This window comes from Ranitomeya variabilis, chromosome 8, assembly GCF_051348905.1.
Source record: "Ranitomeya variabilis isolate aRanVar5 chromosome 8, aRanVar5.hap1, whole genome shotgun sequence".
NCBI classification, from domain to species: domain Eukaryota; kingdom Metazoa; phylum Chordata; class Amphibia; order Anura; family Dendrobatidae; genus Ranitomeya; species Ranitomeya variabilis.
Window position 1 is genome coordinate 158653681 of NC_135239.1, and position 22316 is coordinate 158675996.

The window sequence follows — 22316 nt, forward strand, 5'->3', positions numbered from 1 at the left end:
ATAGCCAGGTTGTGTTACCCTTTGTATGTTCAAGAAGAGTACCTATCAAAAGGATTTGGAAAGCTATGTGGGTATGTGTACCAGTGATTTACTCAATACATGAAACAAGGGAAAATAATTGGTTCTGCTGTGAGATAAAGGTGATATTGTATAATGTATATAGTATCCTCACAAACTGAAAGTCCGGACTCTATACATCTAGAATAGTTGGTAAATGACCTAGAGAAAAGAAAAGAGTATGAATGAATCCGACCATAAAAGTCCCAATACATCACAAATGGATGAAACAAAATTATATTTTATTAGGATCAGGTGACAACAAATAGAATAAGAAACCAATATTATAAAAACATAGACGTTAAAAAGAATAATAAAAACAAGGGGAGAGCACCCAGAAAGGTATTGACTAATGTCCTGAGGGGGGATATAGTAAAGTCAGGATCAAGTAAAGAAGTATCTATATGAAGTGTTATGATCCGGTGACCTTGGAGCCGCATGAGAGACTTTCTCAGGAGTAGGTGGTACCTGTACTGACCGCAAACCCTAAACTAACACCGCAACTAGAAGTAGCCGTGGGATGTACCTAACAAGTCCTAGACACCTCGACACAGCCGGAGGACTAAATACCCCTATAGATGGAAATGGGAATTCTATCTTGCCTCAGAGCAGAACCCCAAAGGATAGGCAGCCCCCACAAATATTGACTGTGAGTATAAGAGGAAAAACACACGCAGGCAGAAAAACAGGATTTAGCAAAAGAGGCACTTCTAGCTAAATAGAAAAGGATAGGACAGAATTCTAAGCGGTCAGTATTAAAATCCTAAAAATATCCACAGCAGATAATACAAATATTCTACATCTAACTAAAGACATAGAATGTATATCTGCATCTCCTGACAATCCAGCATGACTGAAAAATCAAAACAAAGTCTAAGCTGGACAAAAACACAATGAATTGCACTGAATTGCAAAGCACACTGCATGTGTGCACAGAGACAAAAACCAGACACTTATCTGAGCTGAATTGGCAGCAGGGCATGAGGAGCCAGAGAGAGATGCAATCCCTCCAAGTACAATGGACAACTGGCATGGACTCATGAATACTGCACACCTAAATACCTAATAGAGCTGCAATCAGCAGAAACACCTGCCCGGATTACAACCCCAAGACAACTGCACTACCACCAACAACTACCGGAGGGAGCCCAAGAGCAGAATTCACAACAGTACCCCCCCTTGAAGAGGGGTCACCGAACCCTCACCAGAGCCCCCAGGCCGATCAGGACGAGCCAGATGAAAGGCACGGACCAAATCAGCAGCATGGACATCAGAGGCAAAAACCCAAGAATTATCCTCCTGGCCATAACCCTTCCATTTGACAAGGTACTGAAGCCTCCGCCTCGAAAAGCGAGAATCCAAAATCTTCTCAACCACATACTCCAACTCCCCATCAACCAACACAGGAGCAGGAGGATCAACCGAGGGAACAACGGGCACCACATATTTCCGCAATAAAGATCTATGGAAAACATTATGGATGGCAAAAGAGGCCGGAAGGGCCAAACGAAAAGACACCAGATTGATAATCTCAGAAATCCTATAAGGACCAATAAACCGAGGCTTAAACTTAGGGGAAGAAACCTTCATAGGAACATCACGGGAAGACAACCAGACCAAATCCCCAACCCGAAGCCGGGAACCAACACACCGACGACGGTTAGCAAAACGCTGAGCCTCTTCCTGAGACAACACCAAATTGTCCACCACATGAGCCCAAATCTGCTGCAACCTGTCAACCACAGAATCCACACCAGGACAATCAGAAGGTTCAACTTGCCCCGAAGAAAAACGAGGATGAAAACCAAAATTACAAAAGAAGGGCGAAACCAAGGTAGCCGAACAAGCCCGATTATTAAGGGCAAACTCGGCCAATGGCAAGAAAGCCACCCAATCATCCTGATCAGCAGACACAAAGCATCTCAAATAAGTTTCCAAAGTCTGATTAGTTCGCTCGGTCTGGCCATTTGTCTGAGGATGAAATGCGGAAGAAAAAGACAAATCAATGCCCAGCCTAGCACAAAAGGCCCGCCAAAACCTAGAAACAAACTGGGAACCTCTGTCGGACACAATATTCTCCGGAATACCATGCAAACAAACCACATGCTGAAAAAACAACGGAACCAAATCAGAAGAGGAAGGCAATTTAGGCAAAGGCACCAAATGAATCATCTTAGAAAACCGGTCACAAACCACCCAGATAACCGACATCCTCTGGGAAACCGGAAGATCTGAAATAAAATCCATAGAAATATGCGTCCAGGGCCTCTCAGGGACCGGCAAAGGCAAAAGCAACCCACTAGCACGGGAACAACAAGGCTTGGCCCGCGCACAAGTCCCACAGGACTGCACAAAAGAATGCACATCACGCGACAAAGAAGGCCACCAAAAGGACCTACCAACCAAATCTCTGGTACCAAAAATACCAGGATGACCAGCCAACACAGAACAGTGAACCTCAGAAATCACTCTACTAGTACATCTATCAGGAACAAACAGTTTCCCCACAGGACAGCGGTCAGGTCTGTCAGCCTGAAATTCCTGCAGAACCCGTCGCAAATCAGGGGAAATGGCAGAAAGGACCACCCCTTCCTTCAGAATGCCGACTGGCTCAAATACCTCAGGAGAATCAGGCAAAAAACTCCTAGAGAGGGCATCAGCCTTAACATTCTTAGAACCCGGAAGATACGAGACCACGAAATCAAAATGGGAGAAAAACAGGGACCATCGAGCCTGTCTAGGATTCAGCCGCTTGGCAGATTTGAGGTAAATCAGATTTTTATGATTGGTCAAGACCACAATACGGTGCTTGGCTCCCTCAAGCCAATGTCACCATTCCTCAAATGCCCACTTCATAGCCAACAACTCCCAATTGCCGACATCATAATTGCGTTCAGCAGGCGAAAACTTATGGGAAAAGAAGGCACACGGTTTCATCAAAGAACCATCAGAATTCCTCTGAGACAAAACGGCCCCTGCCCCAATCTCAGAAGCGTCAACCTCAACCTGAAATGGAAGAGAAACATCTGGCTGACACAACACCGGGACAGAAGTAAATCGGCGTTTAAGCTCCTGAAAGGCAAAGACAGCCACAGGGGACCAATTCGTTACATCAGTGCCTTTCTTCATCAAATCGGTCAGGGGTTTAACCACACTGGAGGTTAGCAATGAAACGGCGATAAAAATTAGCAAAGCCCAAAAATTTCTGAAGGCTCTTCACAGATGTGGGTTGAATCCAATCATGAATGGCCTGAACCTTAACCGGATCCATCTCTATAGATGAGGGAGAAAAAATAAAGCCCAAAAAAGAAACCTTCTGCGCTCCAAAGAGACACTTAGACCCCTTCACAAACAAAGTATTATCACGAAGGATCTGAAATACCATCCTGACCTGTTTCACATGAGACTCCCAATCATCGGAAAAAATTAAGATGTCATCCAAATATACAATCATGAATTTATCAAGATAATTCCGGAAGATATCATGCATGAAGGACTGAAAAACAGATGGAGCATTAGAGAGCCCGAATGGCATCACAAGGTATTCAAAATGGCCTTCGGGCGTATTAAACACAGTTTTCCATTCGTCACCCTGCTTAATACGAACAAGATTATATGCCCCCCGAAGGTCAGTTTTAGTAAACCAACTAGCCCCCTTAATCCTGGCAAACAAATCGGAAAGCAAAGGTAAAGGGTATTGAAACTTGACCGTGATCTTATTCAAGAGGCGATAATCAATACAGGGTCTCAAGGAGCCATCCTTCTTAGCAACAAAAAAAAAATCCCGCTCCCAACGGTGAAGAAGATGGCCGAATATGCCCTTTCTCCAAAGACTGCTTAACATAACTCCGCATGGCGGTATGTTCCGGCACAGACAGGTTGAAAAGTCGGCCCTTAGGAAACTTACAGCCTGGAATCAAGTCAATAGCACAATCACAGTCCCTATGCGGTGGAAGGGAACTGGACTTGGGCTCATCGAATACATCCTGAAAATTAGACAAAAACTCTGGAACTTCAGAAGAGGAGGAAGAGGAGATTGACATGACAGGAACGTCATTATGAACCCCCTGACAACCCCAACTAGTCACAGACATAGACTTCCAATCCAACACAGGATTATGTATCTGCAACCATGGAAAACCCAGCACAATAGCATCATGCAAATTATGCAACACCAGAAAACGACAATCTTCCTGATGGGCTGGCGCCATGCACATGGTCACCTGTGTCCAAAACTGGGGTTTATTTTTAGCCAAAGGTGTAGCATCAATGCCCCTTAAAGGAATGGGGTTCTGCAAAGACTGCAAGGGGAAACCACAACGCCTGGCAAACTCAAAGTCCATTAAGTTCAAAGCGGCGCCTGAATCCACAAACGCCATGACAGAAAATGACGACAATGAGCAGATCAAGGTCACAGATAACAGAAATTTAGGTTGTACAGTTCCGATGGTAACTGAACTAGCGATTCTCTTTGTACGCTTTGGGCAGACTGAAATGACATGAGAAGCATCGCCACAATAAAAACACAACCTATTCTGACGTCTGAATCCTTGTTGTTCCGTTCTAGACAGAATCCTATCACACTGCATAGGCTCAGGCATCTGCTCTGAGGACAATGCCACAGCGCGCACAGTTCTTTGCTCCCGCATGCGCCGATCAATCTGAATGGCCAGAGACATAGAATCATTCAGACCAACAGGCGTGGGAAACCCCACCATAACATCTTTAACAGATTCAGAAAGACCCTTTCTGAAAATTGCCGCCAAAGCATCCTCATTCCATTTAGTCAGCACAGACCATTTTCTAAATTTCTGACAATACAATTCTGCCGCTTCTTGACCCTGAGACAGGGCCAACAAGGTCTTCTCCGCTTGATCCACAGAATTTGGTTCATCATATAATAATCCTAGAGCCTGAAAAAAGGCATCTACATTAAGCAAGGCCGGATTCCCAGATTCCAGGGAAAATGCCCAATCCTAAGGGTCGCCACGCAGCAGGGAGATGACAATTTTAACCTGCTGAATGGGATCACCAGAGGAACGAGGCTTCAGAGCAAAAAACAGTTTACAATTGTTTTTAAAACTCAAAAATTTGGACCTGTCCCCCCCAAAAAAATCAGGAGTAGGAATCCTAGGTTCTAAAAGCGGAGTCTGAACAATATAATCAGAAATACCCTGTACCTTAGCAGCAAGCTGGTCTATACGAGAAACTAATCCCTGAACATCCATGCTAGCACAAGACTCCTCAGTCACCCAGAGGAAAAGAGGGAAGAAAAGACAAAGCAGACTACAGAAAAAAAAATGGCTCTTTCTTCCCTTCTTCTGAGATGCATTTAACTCATTGTTGGCCAGTTGTACTGTTATGATCTGGTGACCTTGGAGCCGCATGAGAGACTTTCTCAGGAGTAGGTGGTACCTGTACTGACCGCAAACCCTAAACTAACACCGCAACTAGAAGTAGCCTTGGGATGTACCTAACAAGTCCTAGACACCTCGACACAGCCGGAGGACTAAATACCCCTATAGATGGAAATGGGAATTCTATCTTGCCTCAGAGCAGAACCCCAAAGGATAGGCATCCCCCCACAAATATTGACTGTGAGTATAAGAGGAAAAACACACGCAGGCAGAAAAACAGGATTTAGCAAAAGAGGCACTTCTAGCTAAATAGAAAAGGATAGGACAGAATTCTAAGCGGTCAGTATTAAAATCCTAAAAATATCCACAGCAGATAATACAAATATTCTACATCTAACTAAAGACATAGAAAGTATATCTGCATCTCCTGAGAATCCAGCATGACTGAAAAATCCAAGCAAAGTCTAAGCTGGACAAAAACACAATGAATTGCACTGAATTGCAAAGCACACTGCATGTGTGCACAGAGACAAAAAACAGACACTTATCTGAGCTGAATTGGCAGCAGGGCATGAGGAGCCAGAGAGAGATGCAATCCCTCCAAGTACAATGGACAACTGGCATGGACTCATGGATACTGCACACCTAAATACCTAATAGAGCTGCAATCAGCAGAAACACCTGCCCGGATTACAACCCCAAGACAACTGCACTACCACCAACAACCACCGGAGGGAGCCCATGAGCAGAATTCACAACAAAGAAGCCCATATAAATTGGCACTTTAAGATGAAATCATGTCACATATATAACTCATGTATAGTTTATACCGATACAGAATATAAGGCAAAATTCATATGAGAAGTACAGTACTAGTGCAAAGTGATTACACAGTCCTATAATGTGTGGTATATAGAAAGTGCTAGTGCACATTTAACTAATGCATATGAAATCCACATGCATATAAAGTGTCAATACAAAAATCCAAGTTGCAATCATGAGCATTATTGATATAGTTAGAGATGAGCTTGGCGAACATCCCAACAGTCAACTCACTGGCGTCAGCGCGAGCGCTGTGGGAAAAGTTGTAACTACGCTCGCACTGACATCAGTGGGTTAAACAGATTTAATTGATTGTGAACTCCCAGGATCTTTCTCATAGCACCGCGAGCATAAGAACTTTCTCATGGTCACGGTGACATCAATCAGGTCATAGGAGTTCACCGTGAGACACTGAGCAGCGCTAGCACACGCTGCTCAGTGTCTCTGCTGGATGGCAGTCTGTATAGTTGCATCATGCAACAATGTGGCTTGCCATCTAAATGTAGCAAAGCTAGACCCACCGCAGGACAAATGGATAATTATCTTCTCTGCGGACAGGTACAGGTGAGGAAAATTGTTTATTATTTTAATTCTGTTACAGGAGTCATTGGCTTCTGTGGAATGGGTGAGGACGTAAGTATGGTTGAATTTATATTTTTTAAAGTATTGAATAATGTCTCTTTGCCAGAATAATAACATAAGCCCCCAGCCATCGGCTTTCCCTCTGCTTATTATAAAAATTATGGGGGACTCCCACACATTTTCTTTAATTGTCAACAAGAAAAGATAGGTCATATGAGTTCACAGCAGCTGTTTCTCTTGCTTTGCAAGTGCCAGTGCTGGACTGTTGAATACCCGCGAGATCGGCACTCGGCGCTCCGGCATTCAACAATCTAGCACTGGAGCTACCAGGTCTTCCAGCAGCTGTGAGGCACGGAAACCTCATATGAAATTTTGAGCAACATTTTAAGGTTACTGAAGTTTCCAGCTGCTGGAACACCTGAAGGCTGTGAACTTAGGTTACCTTGGTTGTGTATTTTACTGTACGTGGTAATAAATAAACAAAAAAATACAAAAACGTATTTTCATGAACAGCTGAGGGAAAGCTGACAGCTGGGGGCTAATGTTAATATTCTGGGAAAGAGACATTATTCATAAAGGGTCACAGGCTATTAATATCAGCTCACAGCTGGTTGTAACAACTCTGCTGGCATCACTACACGGCATCCCATCCCTCACATACCTTCTTACTCACTGCTCCATGTCATGTTGTGTTCTGTCTGTTGCCAGCTCCATATTCTGTGCCTCTGCTCTCTGCATGCTTCCTGGCTGTGTGCATAGGGGGCGGCGCCTGAACTCTCTGGTTCTTATAGAATCAGGGCGCACCTGTCTATTCTGTTCCTGACCAATTACCAAGAGGCCTCCAGTATTTAGGGCAGCTCCACCCCGTGGACTGGGCCTGTGCAATGTGTTAACTCAGTTAGTGTTTTGCTTCTGAGCTGCCAGGCCTTGCTCTGTGTGCCTCCTTCTCTGGAGGTTCTACTCATAGCTTTGCCTTGATCTTGTCTGTCTGCCCTCCAGGAGGCTGTATATCCTGGTCTCAGTGTTTCTGTTCTAGCCTTGCCTTGTTCTTGTTGTCTGCCCTCCAGGAGGCAGAATATCCTGGTCCCTGTGTCTTTGTTCTTGTACCTTGTCTTGTTCCATTACCTTGTCTGAACTTTGTCCTACCTCTGTCTCCTTGTCTGTGGCTTATTTCCATGCTGTGTCTTTCCTTGTGTCCTCTGTTTGCTTATGCTCCGCACTCTTGCGGCTTTGCCTGTGCTCCGCTCTCTTGCAGCTTTACCTCTGCTCCGCACTTGTCATGTCGGACGCTGTTCAGACCAGGTCGTTCGACAGACAGCGGTAATTCCGCTTTTGACCCCTATTTGCTCATTGGCATCGGCTAGATTTTATCTAGCTGGTCCGGGGTTAATTTACCTGATCCTCGGATTGGAAGCTGGGCCATGCCCATTGCCTTTAAATAGTTCTCCTGATCATTGGGCGTCGCCGATTATAGCTTCTGTCTTGTGCGTTGTTATCTCGGTCCGGAGTGGAGAGCTGGTTGTTGGAGATTCGTTGCTGGTGGTGTATTTTCCTTAGTCTTATTTACTCCTTCCTATATTTGTATTTATTTTGCCCTGCACATCTATAGTGTATTCCTGAGTGACTGCGGCGTGGTGTATATTTTCCTTTATTCTTGTCTGTGCTAACTGTGGGTATTGGTGTATTACCTCTTCACTGGGTGGTGGGCGGTTGGTTTCAGCCTAGGGTTGAAACAGGAGACAGGGCGAGGGTCGAGGCCTGGACATGCACACCATCAGTGTAAACTCCAGGTAGAGGGTCAGTCAGGATTTCCCTAGTCTGAGGGAAATTGCAGGGGCCCGGGTTATTAGCTCTCGCTCACCCAGTCTCCCCGTGACAGCACTCCTGCGGTTCTGCTCTGTTCTACTCTGCTCTGCTCCTGCTGCTGCAGATATCTCTTGCTGCAGCTCCTCTCCGCATTCCTTGCGGTGCCGCTCTGCTTAGCTGCTGCTGCTGCAGATATCTCTTGCTGCAGTTCCTCTCCGCATTCCTTGCGGTTTCGCTCTGCTTAGCTTCTGCTGCTGCAGAAATCTCTTCCTGCAGCTCCTCTCCGCATTCCTTGCGGTTCCGCTCTGCTTAGCTTCTGCTGCTGAAGTAACCGCTCCTATCCGCAGCCTTGTGGTTCTTTTCCTGTGTGAACAGGTCCCAACCTGTTCCTTCATTCTCCTTTCCTTCTGGCTTGTTTCTGTACCTGCATCTCCTGTGTGAACAGGTCCCAACCTGTTCCTTCATACTTCATATCTGTACCTGCACCTCCTGTGTGAACAGGTCCCTACCTGTTCCTTCATACTTCATATCCGTACCTGCACCTCCTGTGTGAACAGGTCCCAACCTGTTCCTTCATACTTCATATCCGTACCTGCACCTCCTGTGTGAACAGGTCCCTACCTGTTCCTTCATACACCACACCAACCAGCCTTGTGTCTCTGCCGTTCCTGCCAGCCCTGTGTCTCAGCCATTCCTGCCAGCCCTGTGTCTCAGCCGTTCCTGCCAGCCCTGTGTCTCGGCCGTTCCTGCCAACCCCGTGTCTCTGCCATTCCTGCCAGCCCTGTGTCTCTGCCATTCCTGCCAGCCCTGTGTCTCTGCCGTTCCTGCCAGCCCTGTGTCTCTGCCGTTCCTGCCAGCCCTGTGTCTCTGCCATTCCTGCCAGCCCTGTGTTTCTGCTGTGCCTGCCAGCCCTGTGTCTCTGCTGTGCCTGCCCTGTGTCTCAGCTGTGCTTGCCTGCCCTGTGTCTCTGCCGTGCCTGCCTGCCCTGTGTCTCGGCTGTTCCTGCCAGCCCTGTGTCTCTGCCGTTCCTGCCAGCCCTGTGTCTCTGCCATTCCTGCCAGCCCTGTGTTTCTGCTGTGCCTGCCAGCCCTGTGTCTCTGCCGTGTCTGCCCTGTGTCTCAGCTGTGCTTGCCTGCCCTGTGTCTCAGCCGTGCCTATCTGCCCTGTGTCTCTGCCATGCTTGCCTGCCTTGTGTCTCAGCTGTGCCTGCCTGCCCTGTGTCTCTGCCGTGCCTGCCTGCCCTGTGTCTCGGCTGTTCCTGCCAGCCCTGTGTCTGTGCTGTTCCTGCCAGCCCTGTGTCTCAGCCATTCCTGCCAGCCCTGTGTCTCTTCCATTCCTGCCAGCCCTGTGACTCTGCCATTCCTGCCAGCCCTGTGTCTCTGCCGTTCCTGCCAGCCCTGTGTCTCTTCCGTTCCTGCCAGCCCTGTGACTCTGCCGTTCCTGCCAGCCCTGTGTCTCTGCCGTTCCTGCCAGCCCTGTGTCTCTGCCGTGCCTGCCAGCCCTGTGTCTCTGCCATGTCTGCCCTGTGTCTCAGCCGTGCCTGCCTGCCTTTATTCTGGCTGTGTGTTTATTTACAATATAACTATAGGGCTAGTAATGGATAGGTGCCTTATAGATGCCTCTCCATTACTAAGCCATGGGCTTGATGTCACCGAACAATAGAAAGGTGATATCAACCCTACAAATATGAACCCCACTTGCCACCAGCACAGCGCAAGTGGGAAGTGCCTGACAAAGCGCCAATATCCATGGCCCCTTACCAGCCTGAAACAGTTCTGAGAGATGCTGGTTACTAGAAGCTGGAGGAGGGGCTTTGCTATGATGGTTGTAACAACTCTGCTGGCATCACTACATGGCATCCCATCCCTCACATACCTTCTTACTCACTGCTCCATGTCATGTTGTGTTCTGTCTGTTGCCAGCTCCATATTCTGTGCCTCTGCTCTCTGCATGCTTCCTGGCTGTGTGCATAGGGGGCGGCGCCTGAACTCTCTGGTTCTTATAGAATCAGGGCGGCCCTGTGTCTCTGCCAGCCCTGTGTCTCTGCCATGTCTGCCCTGTGTCTCAGCCGTGCCTGCCTGCCCTGTGTCTCAGCCGTGCCTGCCTGCCCTGTATCTCTGCTGTGCGTGCCTGCCCTGTGTCTCAGCTGTGCCTGCCTGCCCTGTGTCTCTGCTGTGCCTGCCTGCCCTTTGTCTCTGCCGTGCCTGCCTACTCGTCCGAGTTTCAGCCGTGCTCATCTGCCGGTCCTTCCTGATGCCCACACCAATCCTGGTGTTCCTGTTTCCCAAGTGGGATCAGCAGCCACAGCCAGACACCACCCTGGAGTAGCACCTGGCAGCTGCCTGCCACACAAGCCTGACCTCACCATCAGAGGCTCCAGTGAAGACCAAGGCAGCTGTCATAGTCACGCCCCTTCCGGGGTAGTCTGGTTTGTGGCACAGTGGGGCTACAAACCCCCCGAGCTCATGTCCACCAGTCAGGGCGTGAGCGTGACACTGGTGAGGGCACCATGGATATTGGCCCCCTCCACCCTAAACATAGCAGCCCGCAGCTGCCCCAGAAAAGGTGAATCTATTAGATGCGCCATTTCTGGCTTTTTGCCTGGCTCTTCCCACTTGCCCTGTGACAGTGGCAAGTGGGGTTCATATTTGTGAGGATGATGTCACCTTTGTATTATCTGGTGACTTCAAGCCCATGGGTTAGTAATGGAGTGGTGTCTATAAGACACTTATCCATTACTAAATAAACACACAGTCAAAATAAAGTATTTTTTAAAAAATAATAACAAAATACACTTTTCTTTTTTTTATTTAAAAATAACAAACACTGTTATACTCACCTAACACCCCTTCCATTGAAGCCCTCGTCTCCTGTAATAAAAGAAAATTAAAAAAACAGCCATAAACAGCCATATCCTTCACCTGTCTGTCGATCTGGCCCATGCCATAATCCATGTCTGGGGATAAACCATTTACAACCTGGAAATTGCCAAGATGCAATCGTCCATGCTGAGAACCACTGAGGAATGAGCGACTGCGAGCGCAGCATCAGTGACCAGCAATGACATCATTGAGGTTACTGCTGGTCACTAAGGTTGCCTTACCAGCTGGGGCCCTGAACTGTGGTAACATCAGCACTGTCAGAAAAAGTCAATGAGTTCACCACAGTTCACTGTGGTGAACTCACTGAGCTGAACTGTGGAGAACTCGCTTAGTTTTTTCACGGTGCATAGTTCACCACAGATCAGGGGCCCGACATCACTGCTAGTCATTGACGCTGCGCTCGCAGCAGCACATTCCTCAGCGGTTCTCAACCTGGACAGTCACATTTTGGCACTGTCCAGGTTGAAAACTGTTTATCCCCAGTCATGGATTATGGCGTGGGACAGAACATCAGGCAGGTGAGAAATATAATTGTTTTTTTTTTAATTTATTACAGGAGAATGGAATGGAATGAGCGCTAGGTGACTATACCTATGTTTGTTATTTTTAAATAAAAAAGGAAAAGTGCGTTTTGTTATTATTTCAAATGAAGAACTTTATTCTGGCTGTGTGTTTATTTACAATATAACTATAGGGCTAGTAATGGATAGGTGCCTTATAGATGCCTCTCCATTACTAAGCCATGGGCTTGATGTCACCGAACAATAGAAAGGTGATATCAACCCTACTAATATGAACCCCACTTGCCACCAGCACAGCGCAAGTGGGAAGTGCCTGACAAAGCGCCAATATCCATGGCCCCTTACCAGCCTGAAACAGTTCTGAGAGATGCTGGTTACTAGAAGCTGGAGGAGGGGCTTTGCTATGATGCTTAAATACAGTGGATGATTTCTGAATGAAAGCAGATACTCTGAGTACTGTTCTGTAGCTTTATAGAAGCTGTAGATTGACTTTACAGACGTATCTGGCTGAAAAAGGGCAGGGTTCCCTCCAACAAAATACTTAACCTTATGGTTATCAAAGAGGGGAACTCTCCTTACACCTCTATTGAGGTCCAATATTAACTATTAACGCCAAAATTGACTACTAATAATTAATATCCACTTAATACCACAACGTTATCTTTACCTTATACTATATACTAACTGAGACAAACAGTGTAACAATAAAGGGTATTTATTACACACACAAGTCTACAGTCTATAACATACGGTAAACACAACGCACCAGCCCATTACCTTTATGCCAAGGATGAGCAACACTCCAAAATTAATATTAACATACTGACACTAGAGTTATTAAACTCCACCTAGTCATGAAGCGTTTTAAATCTGAAAAAATACCTTTATTAACATACAAACAGAACACACAGTTAAAATTAGTGCCTCAAAATCAGAAATAGTAATAACATGCCAGAGGTCAGCGAAGAAGGCGGAGCACATCCAGACAAAATAAATCTTATTCCATTGCATATACATCAATCCAAACCCAAAATGGTTTGTATAGTACAATAATCCAAGGCAATTCTTTACCTATCACCCTCTATAATACAATAGAAACCTTATTTATAAAGTGACAGTGCAGACTAGTAGCCTAAAGGCCACATCACATGAAGGTGCCAATGCATGATACTTATTCTCCAGACAAAATTATTCTTATTCCATCACTTCTCCCTCTATAATACAGCAGATATCCTGTTTTTAAAGTGACAGTGCAGACTACTAGCCTCAAGACCAAGTCACATAAAGGTGCCAATGCATAATGTTTATTCCCATATCTTTCTAAAGGCACCAGAAACCCGGTCCCGAGGAGAGTAATTATTCCTCCGCTATGTAAAGCAGTCACCCAGCACTAAATGTTCCTATCCAGACCAGCCTAGATAAAATATACTCAAAGCCCCGTAACCATTCAGGGCACTGGCCAAGTCACCAAACAGTCACCCACCTATTAGGCGTAATGCACAGGGCAAATCCGCCCAGACACATGATCAGCCAAACTACCATTCAATCCATCCACCTATTGCACCTCCCGTTCGGCCATATCACAAATCACAATAGAGAGTGACAAAATCCTATATGCAGCCTTGTCTAATACTTATTACCTGGATATGCCCGCCGGTTCACCTGCCTCGTGGCACGCTAGACCTCAACTACCCCGACGCGCGTTTCGCATCTGCTTCCTCCTGGGGGTGTGTCCAAGGTAAGGCATCACCATGTTCATATGAGTTAAAGCAACCAATCAGGTTGCCCACACGGGGCTTCCCCCGATGCATCATATTACGACAGAATCCTCTCATCCACCAATCAGGTATCAGATGCGCGGCATCTCCTGGAACGCCATAAAAACCACACCTGGCAGATCGGCATAAATGCTCTCAACACTCATACATACTGTGGCTATACCAAATTACCCACAGCCTATTCAGCTTGCCAGTGCTGAGTGGAGCGAAAAAAACGCTGACTGGCGCCAACAACCAATGAGTGGGCATAAAAGACCTAACAACCAGAGGTATAACGCAAGAGCCCGGAGTCACACAGTGGACAGCGAGGTACGGCCGGGACCTCCCCTGCAGGATGGGGCACCAGCCGTCACCATCGCCCCTGCATGATCCCACAAGTTCACATATACACAACGAATAAACTACCCAAACTCAAAAGAAAACGCACACAACTACAATGCCAGAATGCAACATAGACCCACAGTACACCCCTCTATTTAGATGGTAGAAACAACAGCCACCGTTGAGTCCCACTCCCCGGCAGAGATTGCCATATTTAACCCTCCCGAAATTGTAAGTATGTTCAAAGTACAGCAGAATCTGATGGGTACAAATTCAATAATGTACATATTTGTTGATAGGTGCTAGTCACACGGGTCCATCATCGTTGTCATCCGCACTCGTAGAGAGCAATATCCTGCAAGGGCGTAAGTAAAGAACAGTATCCTACAGTGGCTGATGATTCCATTAGTGCATACCAACACCAAAATTCTAAATCCCGGCACTAGGTCCCCAATTGGGGCTCCAAAGCGGAAAAGGAGGCATCCTCAGATTCACACAAATGTCCCACGATCATATCACCGAAGACTTGGCCACAGATCCGTGCATCCAATATACAGCTTTCAGGATTCGAAGCCAGAGTTCAAAATCCCAGCAGATAGGCCCCCAACATTTGGTGCTCCAAAACAGAGAAGAAGGCGTCTTCAGGGTCACAGCGGTATCCCACGAACATATCACCGAGGAGTTTACCACAGATCCATGCATCCCCAATATATAGCTTTGAAGATTCTGTAAGTAATAGACTCAAATTAAAAACAATCTAAAACAAAAACCAAACCAAAGAAAAGACACAAAAAATAAAAACTCTTAAAAAACCGACCAGACCAGTATGTACACAAAAAGACCAAAATTCTCAGAAAATCAAGGAATCACAAGAAGGACCCAAAACCCAAGTTTTCGTTTAGTCCCTGTGGAGCCAGTGTGCCCAACCGGTAGATCCACCGGCTCTCAACTTGAGCCAGGGCTTTACCCAAGTCTCCACCTCTAGGGCCCACAGTCACAAGATCAATGCCTTTTACTCTCATGAAGCAAGGATTGCAGTTATGGAATTTTTTTTATAATGTCTCAGGATTGTCTTCAAACTAGAGAGGTCCTCCACTGTTTTGGCTCTCTCTATGTCCCGCACGTGTTCCCGGACACGTAACTTTAATTCCCTTGTAGTGAGACCGACGTACACTTTTCCGCACAGGCAGGTAGAGTGATAAATCACCCCCTTTGATGAACATGAGATGAGTTTTCTAATCTCAAATTCTTTTGACCCATCAAAGTTAGTAAATTTTCTTGTTTTGACACAGTTTGCACAAGCCTTACACCGGCCGCACGGAAAAAAGCCTACCAAATCTCTGTCTACACCTTCCTTCTTTCCAGGTTTGTAATGACTATGCACTAAGATGTCACAAATATTTCTTGATCTTTTTGCCACTATATCCGGTTTGGGGGGTAGAATTTGTTTTAGCACTGGATCTGTGTGTAACATGGCCCAGTGCTTTTCTACAATTTGCCTAAATTCATACCATTTATTGTGATATCCCGTGATTAGTCGTACCTGGTCCCTGCCATCCATTGCTGTCCTCATATTATTGTTGTATAACAAAACATCCCTAGATGTATTCTTTGCTCTCATCAACCCTCTCCTTATAGCTTTCTGACCATATCCACGCTGTAGAAACCTGTCAGCTAAATCCTCCGATTGGGCCACAAAATCAGCCTCACTAGAACAAATGCGGTGAACCCGCAAAAATTGGCCAATTGGAATTCTTCTAATTGTGGAGGGTAAATGTGCCGACCGGGCATGCAGCAACGAATTGGTAGCTGTACTTTTGCGGAAGACATTAGTAACAATGTCCCCGTCCGGGACATATAGAGAGCCAAAACAGTAGAGGACCTCTCTAGTTTGAAGACAATCCCGAGACATTACAAAAAATTCCATAACTGCAATCCTTGCTTCATGAGAGTAAAAGGCATTGATCTTGTGACTGTGGGCCCTAGAGGTGGAGACTTGGGTAAAGCCCTGGCTCAAGTTGAGAGCCGGTGGATCTACCGGTTAGGCACACTGGCTCCACAGGGACTAAACGAAAACTTGGGTTTTGGGTCCTTCTTGTGATTCTCTGATTTTCTGAGCATTTTGGTCTTTTTGTGTACATACTGGTCTGGTCGGTTTTTTAAGAGTTTTTATTTTTTGTGTCTTTTCTTTGGTTTGGTTTTTGTTTTAGATTGTTTTTAATTTGAGTCTATTACTTACAGAATCTTCACAGCTATATATTGGGGATGCATGGATCTGTGGTGAACTCCTCGGTGATATGTTCGTGAGATACCACTGTGACCCTGAAGACGCCTTCTTCTCTGTTTTGGAGCACCAAATGTTGGGGGCCTATCTGCCGGGATTTTGAACTCTGGCTTCGAATCCTGAAAGCTGTATATTGGATGCACGGATCTGTGGCCAAGTCTTCGGTGATATGATCGTGGGACATTTGTGTGAATCTGAGGACGCCTCCTTTTCCGCTTTGGAGCCCCAATTGGGGACCTAGTGCCGGGATTTAGAATTTTGGTGTTGGTATGCACTAATGGAATCATCAGCCCCTGCAGGATACTGTTCTTTACTTACACCCCTTGCAGGATATTGCTCTCTATGAGTGCGGATGACAACGATGATGGACCCGTGTGACTAGCACCTATCAACAAATATGTGCATTATTGAATTTGTACCCATCAGATTCTACTGTACTTTGAACATACTTACAATTTCGGGAGGGTTATATATGGCAATCTCTGCTTGGGAGTGGGACTCAACGGTGGCTGTTGTTTCTACCATCTAATAGAGGGGTGTACTGTGGGTCTATGTTGCATTCTGGCATTGTAGTTGTGTGCGTTTTCTTTTTGAGTTTGGGTAGTTTATTCGTTGCGCATATGTGAACTTGTGGGATCATGCAGGGGGCGATGGTGATGGCTGGTGCCCCATCCTGCAGGGGAGGTCCCTGCCGTACCTCGCTGTCCACTGTGTGACTCCGGGCTCTTGCGTTATACCTCTGGTTGTTAAGTCTTCTATGCCCACTCATTGGTTGTTGGCGCCAGTCAGCGTTTTTTTCGCTCCTCTCAGCACTGACAAGCTGAATAGGCTGTGGGTAATTTGGTATAGCCACAGTATGTATGAGTATTGAGAGCGTTTATGCCGATCTGCCAGGTGTGGTTTTGATGGCATTCCAGGAGATGCCGCGCATCTGATACCTGATTGGTGGATGAGAGGATTCTGTCGTAATATGACGCATCGGGGGAAGCCCCGTGCGGGCAACCTGATTGGTTGCTTTAGCTCATATGACCATGGTGATGCCTTACCTTGGACACGCCCCCAGGAGGAAGCAGATGCGAAACGCGCGCCGGGGTAGTTGAGGTCTAGTGTGCCACGAGGCAGGTGAACCGGCGGGCATATCCAGGTAATATGTATTAGACAAGACTGCATATAGGATTTTGTCACTCTCTATTGTGATTTGTGATATGGCCGAACGGGAGGTGTAACAGGTGGATGGATTGAATGGTAGTTTGGCTGACTTCCCATGTGTCTGGGCGGATTTGCCCTGTGCATTACGCATAATAGGTGGGTGACTGTTTGGTGACTTGGCCAGTGCCCTGAATGGTTACGGGGCTTTGAGTATATTTTATCTAGGCTGGTCTGGATAGGAACATTTAGTGCTGGGTGACTGCTTTACATAGCGGAGGAATAATTACTCTCCTCGGGACCGGGTTTCTGGTGCCTTTAGAAAGATATGGGAATAAACATTATGCATTGGCACCTTTATGTGACTTGGTCTTGAGGCTAGTAGTCTGCACTGTCACTTTAAAAACAGGATATCTGCTGTATTATAGAGGGAGAAGTGATGGAATAAGAATAATTTTGTCTGGAGAATAAGTATCATGCATTGGCACCTTCATGTGATGTGGCCTTTAGGCTACTAGTCTGCACTGTCACTTTATAAATAAGGTTTCTATTGTATTATAGAGGGTGATAGGTAAAGAATTGCCTTGGATTATTGTACTATACAAACCATTTTGGGTTTGGATTGATGTATATGCAATGGAATAAGATTTATTTTGTCTGGATGTGCGCCGCCTTCTTCGCTGACCTCTGGCATGTTATTACTATTTCTGATTTTGAGGCACAAATTTTAACTGTGTGTTCTGTTTGTATGTTAATAAAGGTATTTTTTCAGATTTAAAATGCTTCATGACTAGGTGGAGTTTAATAACTCTAATGTCAGTATGTTAATAGTCTATAACATACATATATTTTTATACCCATCTGGCGACTATACATATATATATACAAATATACGGATACCACAAATCTGATATAGTAATGTCACTACAGTATACAGTGATATCCCAACAGTATCACTGTTGTGAATTCTGCTCTTGGGCTCCCTCCGGTGATAGTTAGTGGTAGTGCAGTGGTCTCTGGATTATAGGCCAGGGCAGGTGTTTCTGCTTATTGCAGCTCTATTAGGTATTTAGGTTTGTAGGATCCATCAATCCCTGCCAGTTGTCCATTGTATCTTGGAGGGATTGCATCTCTGTCTGGCTCCACTTGCCCTGCTGTCATTTCAGCTAAGATAAGTGCCCTGTTTTGGTTCTCTGTAGCACGCATGCAGTGTGCTTTTATGTGCAGTGCAATCTATTGTGTTTTTGTCCAGCTTTGACTTGTTTGGATTTTTCTGTCATGCTGGTTTCTCTGGAGATGCAGATATACATCCTATGTCTTTAGTTAGATGTAGTATATAGTATATTCTGCTGTGGATTTTTCTAGTGTTTTAATACTGATCGCTTAGAACTCTGTCCTATCCTTTCTATCTAGCTAGAAGGGCCTCTTTTGCTAAAACTCTGTATTTTCTGCCTGTGTACGTATTTCCTCTTAAACTCACAGTCAATATTTGTGGGGGGCTGCCTATCCTTTGGGGCTCTTCTCTGAGGCAAGATTGGATTTCCCATTTCCATCTTTAGGGGTATTTAGTCCTCCGGCTGTGTCGAGGTGTCTAGGCCTGGTTAGGTACATCCCACGGCTACTTCTAGTTGCGGTGTCAGTATTAGGATTGCGGTCAGTACAGGTACCACCTACTCCAGAGATAGTCTCATGCGGCTCCAGGGTCACCGGATCACAGCATATCACACAGTAATAACCCACAATAACCAGTAATATCACAACAATATCACACAATATAAAAACCCGCAATTAACTGTCTGATTACCCAAATCACACACACAATATCAGCCCTCCCACCTATGGCTTGCTAACCCTAATAAATAGTATTGGGCCTATTAAGAAAAGGGGATACAGCATATACTTAAGCCATGTGGGTCTGTCATCATTCCAGCATGCAGGCACAGCAAAAAAAAGAGAACCACCTGGTTTTGTCCCTTATATGTGACCAACTAAAAGAGGTGTGTCCCGCCCCAGGTGTGGTCACTGTCTATTGTCCACTAAGATACATCCCCTCAGTCCTAAATGAAACTTGTTTTTCCAGCTCATGGCAGCTTTGTTTTACAGCAGGCTGGAAGGGGGGCTTTGCTCCATGTGGCATACATGTATATATAAATGTGTATATACATAAAACATGCACTAAACACATCTCTATATAGAGATATATACATTTTGGGGCATTTCCCTTCTTCTACAGTGGCAAAAGTGTTTTTTACTATTCCGACTCCATGACTAAGCTGCAAGCGTAGGACGCTGTGAGACACCGTTTCTAGGCTGCATCTTTTAAACTGTACTCACACAGAATGATGTCCTCATATAGTTTTAACTCAACTGTATAAAGCACGTATGAAGATTCTAGACGAAGGTTTATTTTCCAGCTGGATACTTGAAGATGTGCACACATACAGCAGATAAAAAAGACTTTTCAGAAATAGGAATGCATACACATGAGCTTCTAAGATGGCTGATAGAACAGTGAATGAGGAAGAAGGGAGGGGTGACTCACATCAGAGCTACATCAGAGCAGGCCTGGTTTTAGACAAAGTGGGGTCCTGGACAAAAGTTTAAAGTTGGGCCCCAAATAACATATTGCACCATCAGACAGAAATATTTAGGTTGTATTTACAAGAGCTAAGTTCAGGTCGCTAAACGATTGTGATTGACAATATAGAAGTCATTTGACGCTTGTTTCCTGGCCTCTTTAGGGTAGGTGCAGTAATTGGCATCACTTTAGAAGCAGCACATGTCCGCTGCATCCAAAGCGCTGCCGGCTATTGAGCACAGGTGAGTCCGCATGTGTTCATTGAATCCTGCGGATTCACTGCGTCCAATACATTGTACGGGGGAAATTTATCTTACGGAGGCAAATAAAGATAAATTGACATGCTGTGGTCTGGAAAGAAGCGATGCATGTCCGTCTCCACGGTTGAGCTGGGGCCGTCTGTGCATGCATAGTGGGTATGGGATTTCTTGATATCCCATCTGCTATGCTGTAACATCTGGCCGCTGCACAATTACGCAATGTCCAACCTGCATCTTTTACTGACCGTGTGCACTTACCCTTACTCCGACGAAGAATGATTGGTACAGATAGTCCTCAATACAGTATAATGCAGCTCCCATATAGTACATATAGTAAAATGCACTCTCCATGCTCCTTCGTAGAGTATAATTCAGCCCCCTCAGAGTATACTGCAGCCCCCCTCATAGAGTATACTGCAGCCCCTCTCAGAGTATATTGCAGCCCCCTCAGAGTATAATGCAGCCCCCCTCAAAGTATAATGCAGCCCCCCTCAGAGTATAATGCAGCCCCCCTCAGAGTATACTGCAGCCCCCTCATAGAGTATACTGCAGCCCCCCTCAGAGTATACTGCAGCCCCCCACAGAGTATACTGCAGCCCCCCACAGAGTATACTGCAGCCCCCCTCAAAGTATACTGCAGGCCCCCCTCATAGTATACTGCAGCCCCCCTCAGAGTATGACACAGCCCCTCTCAGAGTATAATGCAGCCCCACACACAGTATAATGCCGGCTCCACCACCACAAACACACACAGTATAATGCAGCACCCACACACAGTATAATGCAGCCCCCCACACAGTATAATGCAGCCCCCCAGAGCATAAAGCAGCCCCCTCAGAGTATAAGGCAGCCCCCTCATAGTATAATGCAGCCCCCACACACAATAATATTAAGCCCCCACAAATACACACAGTATACTGAAGCTCCCCACACAGTATAATGCAGCCCCCCACAAACACACTATAGTGCAGCCCCCACACACAGTATAATGCAGCTCCCTAACAGCATAATGCAGCCCCCCACACACAGTATAATGCAGCCCCCAGAATATAAAGCAGTCCCCTCAGAGTATAAAGCTGCCCTCTCAGAGTATAATGCAGATCTACACACAGTATAATGCAGCCCCCCACAAACACACACACACTATAGTTTAGCCCCCCACACAGTATAATGTAGCCCCCCACACACAGTATAGTACAGCCCCCACACACAGTACAATGCAGCCCCACACATACACAGTATAGTGCAGCCCCCACACACACAGTATAGTGCAGTCCCCCCACACACTATCATGCCGACACACACACACTATAATGCATACACACACAGTACTTATCTCTCCTCCTCATTCCCTTGCTGCTCTGACTTCTGCAGTGCGTCTCAGAGTCTCACCAGCTACACTACTGAAACACGCTGAGTCACAGGCAGAGAGAGAGTGACACTCTCTTCTCCATCACTGCTTTCAAATTTATCGGCATCTATGATGTCGATAAGTTGAATGCGCGACGTGGGGAGGGGGCGGCACCAGGCCCCTCTTACTCAGGGGCCCCATAGCGGCCACTGGCTGGGGGCCCCTGGAGGAGCGGGGCGCTAGGTGGCTACCTGGTCTGCCTACCCCTAACACCGGCCCTGCATCAGAGACAGACAGGGAAAGACGAAGCATAAACTTCTAAAGAAGGCAAACCTTACTGCATAGCACCGAAACACAATATAACAACACAATGATAATACAGTACTGTCTGTGTGATTCCCAAATCATGGGACATGGCAATGTTTTTATTACAAGGGTTTGTTATTCTATTTGCACCTGATCCTAATAAAATATAGTTTAGTATCACCATTTTTGATGTATTGGAACTTTTATGATCGGATTCATTCTCTTTTGTTTTCTCTTAGTCACTAAGAGAAAACAAAAGAGAATG